This window comes from Harmonia axyridis, chromosome 1, assembly GCF_914767665.1.
Source record: "Harmonia axyridis chromosome 1, icHarAxyr1.1, whole genome shotgun sequence".
In the NCBI taxonomy this organism is placed as follows: domain Eukaryota; kingdom Metazoa; phylum Arthropoda; class Insecta; order Coleoptera; family Coccinellidae; genus Harmonia; species Harmonia axyridis.
Genome location: NC_059501.1, coordinates 70,501,643 through 70,515,916, shown reverse-complemented (window position 1 = coordinate 70,515,916; position 14,274 = coordinate 70,501,643).

Below are 14,274 nucleotides of genomic sequence, written 5' to 3'. Positions count from 1 at the left end.
AACAACATTCAATAAAAGCAACGAACAACATTGCCGTTAAGTAGGCTTACCGTGAGTTGTTCCTCAAAAAACTGTTTCATCCAAGAAACTTTTTCAACTGAAAAGATCACAATATTCACTATTATAAATGCTATTTTACAACAAACATGAAAAAATCTCATAAAGACAACAGATACAAGATATCTTTTCTTAAAACCCTCGAAATCCACAATTGTGATAACAATGTTAACGTTATGACAGATTCTGAACTACTCGTTTGTTACTTATTTGATTGGAAGGAGAGAGGGCAGGAGCGTCGCGCGAACTGACAGCCAAGTTTGACGCATGTTTCTGTGGTTTTTTTTTCGACGATTAAAGTTCTATGACATTCTGATACCATTTTGTAGCAGCCATCAGTACTGTTAGTAGAGATTTTAAAAGTGTTTTCAATATTCGGACCATTCGTTTGTTGTAAAATAGAAATATTTTGAATAATATTATTGGACATTTATAATAGTGAATATTGTGATCTTTTCACTTCAAAAAATTTCTTGTAACAAACAGTGTTTTAAGAAACAACTCATTTTTCGGTAAACCTTAATGTCAATGTTGTTCGTTGCTTCAACTGTTTGCTGTTTTTAACAAATTACATATCCTTGAAGATTAATTAAATAAAGAGTATTTAATTGTTTCTCGATTCCATGACCTGATACTTACCAACTTTATAATGTTTGTGAATCGATATCAAAGAGATAAGTTCTTATCCGATTTTATAGTGGATATCTTGCTTGGGCTATGGGTATCTAGTTTTTTCGAAAATTTATATGCGTTGACTTATTACTAGTATTTCCAAATATCTCGTATGTTTGTCCAATTTTGATGAAATTTATTACGTATGTTCAGATTTGGTCGAGTGAATTTCAGCTATAGGATACACGTTGTGTAAGGTGTAGTTGAAAGAAATCCATTATTTTTGCTTGAAAACAAGGCTTTCATTACCGTAGTAAAAATTATTTAGGTCAAATATGCGTCGTTTTGTTCGATAATTAGTTGCAATGTTGAAGGTAATATCATTATGCCTGTCTCATAGTAGCTCTCGCCACTATTGGCATAAAATTGAGACAGTCGATTATCAAGCCTTTGTTTAAGCAAAATTTTCACCAGCAAAATTGTTCGCAATGATCAGGAACAGATGAAGATCACTTGGTGCCACTTGGTCCGGACTATATAATAAGGTGGATGCATAAGAACCTCCCAACCAAGCTCCGGGGCTTTTGGCGATTCACTATTAATTTGTGTTGTCCTGATGGCACACAATTCCTCTCCTATTGGCCAAAGCTGGCCACTTCTGGTTAATTGCTTCCTTCAAACTGTCCAATTGTTTACAGTACAGTTCCGAGTTAACAGTTGTGCCGTTGAAGAGCAGCTCAAAGTAGATAATTTCCTGTCAATCCCACCAAACACATAGCAAAATTTTCGACCACGACCGTTTTCACTTGACGTTTTCGTAAATGATTCCCATTTCATCAAAAGACACCAACCGCTTCAAAAATTGGTCGATTTTGTTGCATTTTAGCAGCGATTTGCAAATGGAAATTCGGTCCATGAAGTTTTTTTTCGTTAACTCGTGTGGTACCGATAAAACCTCTTGGACTTCTTGAGACCAGCCTCATGCAATTGATTTCAAACGGTTTTCGTGCTATTTTTAGCTATTGGGGAATTGAAAGAGTTCTTATATGATGATATGATATGTCCCTGATTTAATCGATATTTCAGATAATTGGCCTTCCACTGCGTGGTGCATCTTTGACATCGAAATTACCAGAACATAATCGACGAAACCAAAATTGCGTGAGTTACATTATCAGGGCCTTAAATACTATTCACTTTTTCAGCCGCCTGGCTTGGATTTTTGCCTACATCGAAGAACAGCTATAACGTATTTTCTATTTGCTGGTGTATATCTTTGACGCGCGCTCAAACTAAACTGAGTCAAATAATCACAAAACTTTCAGAAAATTTTTTGTAGTACGGAATCTCGTCTTTCTAAAGCCATCTAGTGAAACCCGATCAGACTTATACATGATACATACTAAAGCCATTTATTGGAAAAAATAATGGACTTCTTTTTACTACACATAATATTGCTTGTCCGATTTTGATTAAATTTATTATGTATCTTCTGTGAAAAGGTTAGTTTTATTACTTCGATTTTTATGAAATTCTGTATGGAAGCCTCCGATGAGCTCCGCCTAACTGTGAAATATGCTTTTTTATGTTTTTCTCGCCTATGCTGATTTTTCATGAATTAATGATACCTAATTAGGTACATACAACCGGTTTCTACTGTTTTGTTATATCGGTATCAGATAAAGAAAAGTATGCGATGTTGAGATGATGGAGCTCCTGTGAAATTTACATTTACAGTTTTTTTTATCTATAATTACAGAAGTGCATGCATAACGTGCACCCTGCGCCCCTGTAACCATTTAGTGTGGGCGTCACATCCGCCACTGTGCGAGCCTGTTAAATCAACTAACAAGTCATTACATCCGTCATGGTACAGTACCATACAAAATAGGACAATTACTTAAACAGTTTGGAGTCTGGTTTGGAGAAAAAGAAACCATTGTTTTTCATTCTCGACTGGCAAGTATTATATGCAAATGTTCAAGCTATTGTCGTGTTGTATCGATGTTACCCGGTATTGTTCCCTGAACAGTGGTGGCACCGGTCAATCAACCCTGGTATTATCAACGAAATTTAGGTTGATTATGCCAACATAATCGAGTAGATTAAAGTATTTATGGATAATCCGCTTGTAGTACCCGTATCCTGAGCTACAGAGTAGAGGTCATATAAAAGTTCATTATTTTCTCTACCACTCAAAATATCACAATTAATTTTGGAGTTAATAGACTTTGAAAAAGATCATCAGGACGTTCGCCAATCCAAATATTGACCCTGGTGCCTAGCTAATAGGTACTGCATGAAAATAAGTCAAAGTCAAGTCAAAAATAATTTATTACATTACAACTGAAACTCACGTGAGATATTTTGGAGGAGTTCATACTACGTGACCTTCTTGTCATCTGCCTCTTCACGTCTTTATTTTAATTCTATAAAAACCTGATTTTCAGGCTTTGGCAAGACTTTTTGTATAATATTTTTATGAAAAAATTAATAAAAAAAGGAATGTTCGTTGGAAAAGTCATATCATGCTCATGCATATATTAATTTTTCAATAAAAAGTCATCTAATTTTTTTTTCCATTCCAAAAGTTATTCTTTTGGAATGGAAAAATATAAAGAGGCAGATCACCGAATAAATAAGGACTTTCCGCAATGACGATTTCATCAAAATGAATAATAATTAAAACCTCAGCGAAAACATAGCTTACTTATTTTTGAACTATTTTATTACTAATTGATGAAATCTATTCTATTGAAAATTAAGTTTTGTGTGCTTTTTCTGTATTATATAATTCACTTTTTTGAAAATATTCACAGGAGAATAAAAAACGAAAGCCTACTCAAGATCATTATATGCATGATGAGGAAATTTCCTAGATTCCATACTCCCCAAGATTTTTGAGTTCTCGTTGACTGAATAGATCGCTCTACCAATTCGTCGTAATGTTTCTAATTTTCTCATTTTGAGCAGGGAATGGTTTGAAACGATTAGGTTCGGCTCACTGATGATGATTCTGTCCTCAAATTTGATTATGCCCACCAAGCAGGCTGTAAAATCAAATGAGGATCAAATGGGGAATTTAAAAAAAAATGTTTATGAATTTATCCATCACTGAAATATTGTGTTTGAATAAAGTACATCCATGAAACGAGTTATATAAACCGGGTGTTAGAGACAATCTTCAGGGGTCACTATGCATGAAAAATTTACAAGTGTTTGTTATATAATTTTTGTTTTTCTAAAAAACTGACTATTTATTAATTGCTCTGAAATCATTCAAATGAGATTCGGTGGGTTCCAAGAGGTAGTTAATACGCATTCATTGAAATGCAATTAACAATTTTATGTTAATCATTGGCGTACATACGCGTGATAATTCCTCTTTTGAGAGAGACAATTGTTACTGCACTGAGATTTTTAATCTAAAAATCTCTCATACCTCTGTTTTGTATAGGGCGACGCTTTTATGCAAAAATTTAAACATCTTAACACGTATTTTTCATTTCTTCAATACATTATCTAATAAGTAGTAACGACGCTATTAGGCTATTGTCAACATTTTGTTAAATATCTACGAATATTTGAAAGAAATGTCAAATTTGTTTGTTTTCAAGTTTTAAGTTTGATATAATGTCAATGTTAATAAGTTATCTGTGTTTCTTTCATCGTAAAGAAAGGAATTATATAAGTGCGGAATTGTCAGATATGTATTTTGTCTATGGTGGAAGCATTGGAAATTGTTGCCATGCTCGACAATTGTATGTTGAGTTGTATCCAGGACGTAGGATAACCTACCCTCAATATTTGCTTCTCTTCGCTGAGTTTTGCACCAGAATTATACATTTAAGATCAAGAGAAAAACGGCTGACAAAGTGAATACTAATAGAAGCATACGAATACGACAATCAATGAGCGAAGAGTTGATTTTTGTGTCACTTCTGAAAAAAGTTTTGCTTGTAGGAGTAAAATTGAACAAGGATTCAATAATGATTTTCAGTTTGAATTATCTCAGTGGCGTACAATTTTTGTAAAATTGAGGGCAATAAATCAATAGTCCGTTTTCGAGAAAAACTTTAACACCCCCTATCTTGGAATACGAAGTATTTGCGAACATATTTTCTAATTAGTTTTCATGCAGAATGACTATCTGAAGTTTGTTGCACTTTTTCACTAACCACCCTATATAAAGTGTATTTGTAGCATCACAAAAGATAGGAAGAGTATTACCGATATATAAAAACGCAGGAGATAAGCTGTCGCCAAACAGTTACAGGCCCGTATCGGATAACCCATCAACGTCGAAAATTATAGAGAATAAAGAAACAACTAATTGAACACTTCCAAGAAGATAGCTTTTTAGTAAGTGAACAGCATGGATATCGGAGCAAGAGGTCGACTGTTACTGCTTAGTGGATATTCTGGAAAAGAAAGACATCGATTGAAATGACCTGAAGAGACCACAGTGTTTGCAGAATAATTGTTGTAAATATTTAAATTTGTTGAAATTAGTTTTGTTTTATTTCATGTCGATATTCACTATCTAAAACTGGGAAAAGAGAAAGGGATATTACCTAATTATATTGCTTTTTCCTAGAAATATTCATGAAGTTTGATGACTACAATTAACGGATTCAGCTTTATGATATCATTATTTTGAATACTCGTCCCATTATATTAGCTCAGCATTCTTATTTTTAGCATTTCGCCAATGAGAAACAGGATCCCGCTTTGTTGGTGAAGTCACCCAACTGTGCCATTTTATTGTCACTGTTAAGTCTTTGTTGACTGAGCGAAATTGCTACTGCATGTATAAGATGAAATATTTTTACCTCTGAACAAACAGAATTATCTGATTAGTGATGGTACGCGATTTCTTTGTTCTTGAGCGGAAGCAGAACACGCAGATCGGGGATATACGGTCACTTCCTCTGCATTGAATGGGACGATGAACTGGATTAGATGATTTGGATGCAGTTAAAACACACTGCGAATTCCATTTATAATGATTCGTTATTTCCTCTAATCTCGAGGAAATTCAAATCATTATAAGAAATTTCAAAAAATAGATATTACAGTTAGCTTATAACGCTTATATTTCTGAAGGAGACTACAAAAATTATCCACTATAAGCTATCAGCACGAAATTCTGTGCGAATTGTTATTCTACGAGGTTTTCTAACAGAAGGTTTCATTTTGAAGAGGCCGCTATCTGGGCACCTGTCATTATCGTCTATTCACATTTGATGAGTTAAAACTACGCAGTTACAAAAAGTGAACAAATACACGCCTCAACAACGTACTGAAATTGTTAAAATTCCCTACAAAAATGGTGAAGATTTCTCAGTTGTAGTTCGCAAAACTAAGGCACTTTTGGATCGCCGTGAAGCACTTTCTTGGCCGACAATAGTGAAACTGGTGGAAAAATTCGAGCTGTTGGAACAAGTAAGTGATGTGAAGACTCGAAACCGTATGCGTTGCTCAAAAACAACTGAGAATATTGGCGCTGAAGCAGGTTTGTTGATTCTTCATCGAGCTTGGGATAAGGCTTTCCAGAATCGGCAATGGGAAGATATTAATGTAGACGCATTTATTTTCAACAAAGCGGCGCTACGTGCCTTAGAAGCAACGAACCAATCGTAATTTTCCAAGGAAAGTTTCTTGGCCATGTTATTTCAGATTTCTCGAAGAGATCATCGCAAATGAAATGGCCACCGAGATCTTATGATTTAATACCTTTAATTTTTTTTTCTTGGGGCCACATAAAAAGTAAGGTCTATGCAAATGCTCCACAATCGTTTCAAACCCATAATGGTTCACGACAATATAGGTTTTTCCAAGTTATTAGGGTATTGCAAAACACCCTGTATATGTATTAATATTGATAATCTCTTGAACCCGTTTGTGTTTACGGAAAAAGAAGATAATTTTTTCGATATTCTTCTTGAATTTTCTCTGGTCCTTATGACTCGATCAACATAAAATCTCGCATGAAACTTGAAATGATTATTTCACAATAAAATTCTACATTTCATTCTGATCATCAAAGGTTTTGAAATTATCAGGAAAACAACATTCCGAATAGCAAAATTTACGGAAAAATCCAACTTCCCCATGGCACTGCGCACGATAGAAGAATGATTACCTAATACCTATCACACCACAAGATACAAAGTGCGGTAGATCATGCAATGTTTCAGTATTGCTTCGAAAACTAATTAGGATTACAAACATGTGTTCCGCTGAAAACATTTAGCATTTAACAGTTACTAGTTTCGAATGCAAAATCGTAAGAATTTACAATATGTTGAATGTGTGAACATCGGCTTCCACACAATCCGAAAGCGAAGGTAGTGTTGTTTTTCGTACTTGTGAACTACATCATGATTTTTCAATGAGGGTAATAGGGAATTCTGTAGATATTGGTTTGACGGCCATGTGTTTTTCAGTTAGAGAGTTATCGTGTTACTTCCAGCCGGAGGGACAAACAGAATCGAATTTAGGGTAATTTTGGGATTCATCATCAGTGAATTTGAAAATAACAGACATTATAACGAAATGACCTGTTCGGCGAACAACACTCAAAAATTTCTACGATCGGACGTCTGGACATTTTTCAATTTGACCAATGACCACACATTTGTCATCAGCGAGTACAACCTTGTCGTTTGAGACCATTCCCGGCCTAAAAATCGAAAATTACAGACATCATGACGAAATAATAGAGAGATCTATGTTGGGAACGACAGCTCAAATATTTCAATAAACATGCAGCGACCTAGGGTAGGTACTACAATTCAGTATATCTACTGGTTTTCCCAAAGGGTGGTCCTTCGAGCATAACATACATTATTTCATGGTTCTTAGAACCGAACAAAGTACCAGTTACGCCATCATTCAATCATTGGCGAATTCGACACATTCGGGAACTCAACCAGCCATTGGCGTAACTAGAGTTGAACACTTTGAAAAAGAATAATTTTTTAAATTTTTATAAAATGTTTTTTATCAAATTGTTACCTACAATTTTTTCATTTCTTTTGATTTTGATCAAAGGTGTTTAGATTATAGATTTAGACGGCTGAATTTCCGAACATTTTCAAGGTGGGTGTGATCAAGCCATTGTTCAAGTCGGGAGATAAAACCTCTTTATCAAATTATAGACCAATCTGCTTAACATCTAATTTGTCTAAAATAGTGGAAAAATTATTAAAGGTGCGTATTGTTAATTTTTTGGAGAAGAATAAAATTTTATCTGATAATCAATACGGCTTCAGGAAGGGCAAATCTACACAGGATGCAATAAAAAATGTAGTGGAGAAAATTTACCAATGGTTGGATGGAAACAAGGTAGGTCTGTGCGTATTTATCGACCTTGCAAAGGCCTTCGACACCGTATCGCACAAAAAACTATTGCGAAAACTTTACCTCAATGGCTTTCGGGGCAAAGCACTCAAATTAATGGAAAGCTATTTATCAGATAGGACCCAATTTGTGAAGATAGATGAATATACGAGTAAAGGGAAAGCTGTTGAATATGGGGTTCCACAGGGGACAGTATTGGGACCAATTTTGTTCATTACATACATGAACAGCTTATTACTAATGAAAAGAAAAGGAGAAATTATCAGTTTCGCAGATGACACTGTCATAATGTACGAAGATAGTACTTGGAAAAAACCGAAAAAAGAAGCAGAGGGAGATCTTTCAATTATAAAGCAATGGTTCAGAGAGAATAAATTAACAATAAATTTGCAGAAAACAAAATATTTACCATTTGTTGCTTATCAATCAGGACTTCCACATATGGGCAATTTGGACGTTGACAACGAAACATCAATTCCCGAAACTGAATATATAAAATATCTAGGAGTTACAATTGATCGACATCTAAAATGGGACAAGCATATAGATATCTTGGTGATCAAACTGAGATGTTTACTTACCAAGTTTAGATATCTCAGGAAGTACTTGGATACAAAAAGCTTGATGATGGTATACTCAGCTTTATGTCAATCCCAAATGGCATATGGGATAATAGGTTGGGGTGGAGCATATAGTTGTCATATGAGGAGGGTTGAGGTGATCCAGAAATGGTTGCTACGAATTATCTACGGAAAGCCTCTTCTGTATCCATCAGATGAATTGTTTACTGTTTCCAGGGTCATGAATCCCCACCAATTATTTGTACAGCAGATTTTAAATGGCATAAGTGAAAAGAAGATTCAACTCCAACTAACTAAGTGTGAATATGAAACACGGAACAAGACGAATCAATACCTTACTCCAAGAGCAGAAAAACGTATAGGCCAAAGATGCTTTGCCTATCTGGCCCCAAGAATATATGCCGCTGTTCCAAAAGAATTTAAGAACATCACAACACTTATTAAGAAGAGAAAAAGATTGAAAAATTGGGTAATTGACAAGGGCAGAAGATATTTTAATTCAATAATAAATCCCCAATAACGCTCACCATTTTTCACTGATTTTTGCTAGAAGAGAAATGAATAAATTACTTACTGGATTCAACCTTCCTCCATATAAGTATATTGATGTAACTTGAAATAGAGAATGAGCTTTTTGATGCAGTGTTATTTGATGACCGAGTAGCTGATAGTGGACATGACCGAATGAGTGCGCCCCTGAGTTTATGATATAATATATGTATATAATTGTATGTATAGAATGGGCACTTATCTATTATCATTACTGTGCTATTGAGTTTTTGTTGATTTTTATATTTTTATTGAAATATGTTAAAAGAATTTGATCTTGATTTGTGAATTTATTTGAATACTGGCTACTGCATTATATATTTGTTTATTTAGAAGTCACGTACAGGCTCACGCCTCTGTGACTATATGTTTATACCCTGTAGCTTACAGAATAAACCATTTTATTATTATTATTATTATTATTATTATAGATTAAATAACGATACATTCTGACAGTCAAATTGCAATCAAAGCTTTGAGCTCATATATCATCGATGTTTAGATGGTATTGGAGTGCCGAAAGAGAAATTCACTTTTATGACAACTTTTGTAATAACGGTCTCCCCTCTCAATATATAACCCTGTGTCTCTCGAAAACTGGCCATAAAAAAGCCAATTCTCTCTGAAATTATAATTGCGTACTCGAATTAGAAGTAATGACAAAAAAAGGGAAAATTCCACGGACGACTTTTTTAATTACAGGGTGAATTATGAACTAAACGAATTTAATTTTGAATAATACTCCACTCACCCCGTAACTAACAATAATTTTTATTAAAAAACCAGTCTAAAATGATTACCTTATGGGCAGGACCGGCGTTGGGGCAAAACAGTGAAGTTACCATATCAGGCGCCTCAATTTGTGGGGAGGAAATTCGGACCAGTTCCTTGGCCGCCTTTTCATATTTCAACCTTGATTGATTCTCAAAAATAACATAAGGTTGTTCCGCTACGTTTGTCAATACATTTTTCAATAAAACACTCTAAACCGCCTTTACTAAGCCGCTTGTACTCACATTGGAGCCAAACCAATATAAACAGAATTCCCTATAACCTTCATTGAAAGAGGGATAAAATCATTATGTATTTTACAAAAACGAGAAACAACACTTCCTTCGTTTTCTCGAATTATTTGGAAGCCGATGTTTACAAATTCAACAAATGGAAATTTCCTAAGATTATGCATTCGAAACTAGTTACTGTTAAATGCCAAATGTTTTCAGCTAAACACATGATAGTATTCCCAATTAGTTTTCGAAGCAATACTGAAAGTTTGCATGCCCTACCGCCCTTTGTATCTTGTGGTGTGATAGGTAATCATTCGTCGATCGTACGCAGTGTAATGTGGATGTGAAAATCAGATGCCCGCATTAGTCATCGGTGTTCAATATTCTTCATTTACTAGAATTTAATTATTTTTACGCACGATCGCAAGATTATTCATTGGAAGAAGAAAGTTCTGTATTATAATCGAAGCAGGTTCTTTTTATTTATTTTTTTGGTGTAGTTAAGAGGGCGGTCATGTTGTTATTGATACTTTTTGAGCAGGGGCGCCGAAAAATTCTATACTTCAGGCGTCAAAATTACCTACTCGCGCCCGCCCTGCTTATGGGTTAGCAATATTTTTCGCGCAAAAGTGTTTCATTCAATATGTTTTCCTACGAGAAATATTACTTCAAAGAAATGTCATTTTCTAACTTCGACATCTGTATCTCGAAAACTAGTCATTTGATTGAGTTGGAGCCATAGACATTTTTATTCAGGAGGTCATATTAGGCCAATGGCAAAGTCCCCGGTCTGATGTATGGATGTCGGTGTAAGTATTAAATCTATATGATTTTAGTTAGTACCAACTTTCAAACGATTCGTGTCAAAATTTGACGGCAGTCCGACCATTAGTTTGTGAGATAAAGCGTTGTGAGTGTATCTACTATTGTTATTTGAAAGAAGATGGAAAAAAATAATTTTCTGTGCTGATAGATAATTGCTTTTTGAAGGAAAAAATACGGTTGAAGCAAATCTTGATGATGTCTGCACCAGGAAAATCAACCATCAGCGATTGTTATGCTAAGTTTAAACGTGGAGAAATGAGCACCGAAGACGGCGAACGCAATGGACGCCCAAAAGAGACTGTCACCGACGCAAAAAAATCAAAAAATGTTCACGAAATAATTTTGAATGACTTTAAAATGAAGTTGATCGAGATAGCAGACATTGTGAAGATATCATCTGAACTTGTATATCATATCATTCACGAATATTTGTACAACAACGTGTTAATGATTCTGAGCAGTGTTTGAAACTGTTCGAGTGCAATAAACCTGAATTTTTGCGTCGATATGTAAAAATGGATTGAACATGGCTACATCATTTCACTCCGGAGTCCAGTCGACAGTCAGCTGAGAGAATTGCACACGATGAGCGAGAAAAAACACAACAGTCAGCTGGCAAGGTTATGGCATCAGTATTTTGGGTTTCTCAAGGTATAATATTCATTGATTACCTCCAAAAGGGCCAGACCATCAACAGCGATTATTATATAGCGTTGTTGGATCGTTTAAACTTTAAAGGATGAAATCGTTGAAAAACGGCCCCGATTGAAGAAAAAAAGGTGCTGTTTTTTCAAGACAAATCGCTGGTATCACAAACCAATGAAAACAATGGCAAATTGCATTAATTGATATACGAATTGCTTCTGAATCCACCGTATTCGCCAGATCTGGCCCTCAGCGACTTTTTCCTGTACTCAAACCTTAAAAGAATGCTCGCTGGAAAGAAATTCAGCGCCAATGAAGAAGTATCGCCCACGGAGGCAATTATGTTGAATAATAAAATCGAATTTTTCCAAAAAAATGTGTTTTATTATGGTAGACCGGGGATTTTTCAATTGGCCTGTTTTGGTCATATTCTACAAAATAAAAAAATCAACCGGTGGCAATTTTTCTATTAGGCCTGGTTCTTTCGTGAAAAAGTTGCATGATTCGAATTTGATCACGCGCGTGAGTTTCACAAACTTCACGTCGGTGCTCTTCAAATTTTAATTAAGTAATAACTTCCTGTTTTTATTATTCCAGTCTAGATCAGTCTTTAGAGGTGAATCTTGTGGTTTACTAGTCCGTCACTGTAAAAATCTGGTATACGTTACTCCAGTTTATGTTTTTACATCTTCCACCTACGTGCATATTTCCAGGAAGAAGTGCATAACCCCACCATGTGAATGGACTTTTCAATTGATGTTTATGCCAACCTAGTTTCAACAAAAGTTTATTACTCTCCTATTGTTCTCTAACAATAGGTGCGGTATTATTGGTCGTTAAAATGTTTATTTTGTGAAATAAAAAAGACGTAGTTATCAGGTTTCGTTATCACTCTCAGAAAATAGAAAATGCGCTGTTGCAATTCTCGGAAAATCAGTGGTAAAATACAACTCTGAAATCATAATGATAAATAGAATTTAATTATTGAGAAATGAGATTTCTCATTTCTATATTGGACTAGGAAAGAGGCAAGCAAGAAGGCTAACAATTTTTTTGAAAACTCTTCTTTTATGTGAAGAACTCTGAGGTTTAAGTATTTATTGGATATTTAGCCAAGATGATAATCAGAAACATACAAAAAACCATCATTTATTTTGCAGTGAAAAAGCCAAAACCAAATATGTAATAAGTCTATTGCAGGGTCATCTTCGTCATTACCTCTATTTTATATCCTGGGTTCATCTTTGCCACTACTTTCTACTATTCTCTTGCCTTTTCTGACAGCATTTTTTTCTTCAGTTCTTGCATGGAATGAGCAACTGTGGCAACTGTGAAGACATCTTGATTTTCATTACCTTCGCGACTTTTCTTTGGCTTTCTTCCTACACCCAGGGTTTTTCGTGATAATGTATTCGCTGTAAATTTAGTTTCCTGGGCTATATTTTTGGAAAGGGTCTCTATATCCTCATCTGAATGTATTCTTGACTAGTAATTTGTTATTGTGACTTAATATCTCTTTTCATTGATAGAAACTACTACCATAGTATAAGGAATTTCCTTATACTTTGCTACTTCTACTACTACTAAACCAAAGATCTATCTTTGATCAATGATTGTGCAGTGGGTGGTGCTTCAAGATTTTCTCATGATAGATAGAACATGATGATAGAGCGAAGTATACAACTGATGAAGAACTCCCAAAAGGAGCTGTTAAAATTAAAAATTTTTTTTTTGTGAAACCTAAATAGTATAGCAAGAAGTCAAAGATTGAATTTTTGGGAAAAAAATCGTGGAGGTTTTCTCATGTGAACAATTTCTGTTACTTAAATATTGTAGTCGTTTTTTGGAAGTTTTTGAAATTTTACAACAAACCAGCTGTTCGAGAAGATCCAAAATCGATGTTTGGTTGTTATTAAAATGCCTAAAGCACGTGTTACATTATCGACTCCATCTTGTGTTACCTCTGACGGTTGAGCATCACCGGCAACGAGAACAGATCTCTTTGGGTGCTCATGATGTTCGAATAAGGGTAAGACGACGTTGGGGATGAGAAAAACGTGAACCTCAGTTTGATGTTGAACGTCATGTACACCGGACAGTAGGCGTCATGGTATGGGGTGATATTGCACATACAAGTAGGTCACCTTTAATCTTTATTCGAGGTAACATTACCTTCAAAAAAAATAATGGAGCCATATGTTCTCCCTTACCTTAACTGGCTCGAGAATCCAATATTTCAGCAAGATAATGCCCTACCTCATGTTGCCAGAGTTGGTTTAAACTTTTTCGTAGCGATCCATTGAATCTTTCGCCATAGCCGCCCAGATCCCCCGATCTTTCGCCCATAGAGCATGTTTTTTAACCCAGCCACCACAGACTTTGGCAACTCTGTGACATGAAGTACAGGTAGTTTGGGATAGTATCCCTCAAGAAGAAATAACCATCTTATTGTATCAATGCCGAGAAGTGTTGAGGATTGTATAGATAATCGTGGTGGACAAACACATTATTAACAAATTAATTAACAATAATTGTAAACCCTTCGTTTTTTCCCCCAAATTTCAATCATTTACTTCTTGCTATTCTATCTATGTTTCACTAACAATTTAAAATTTAAACAGCTCCTTCTGGGT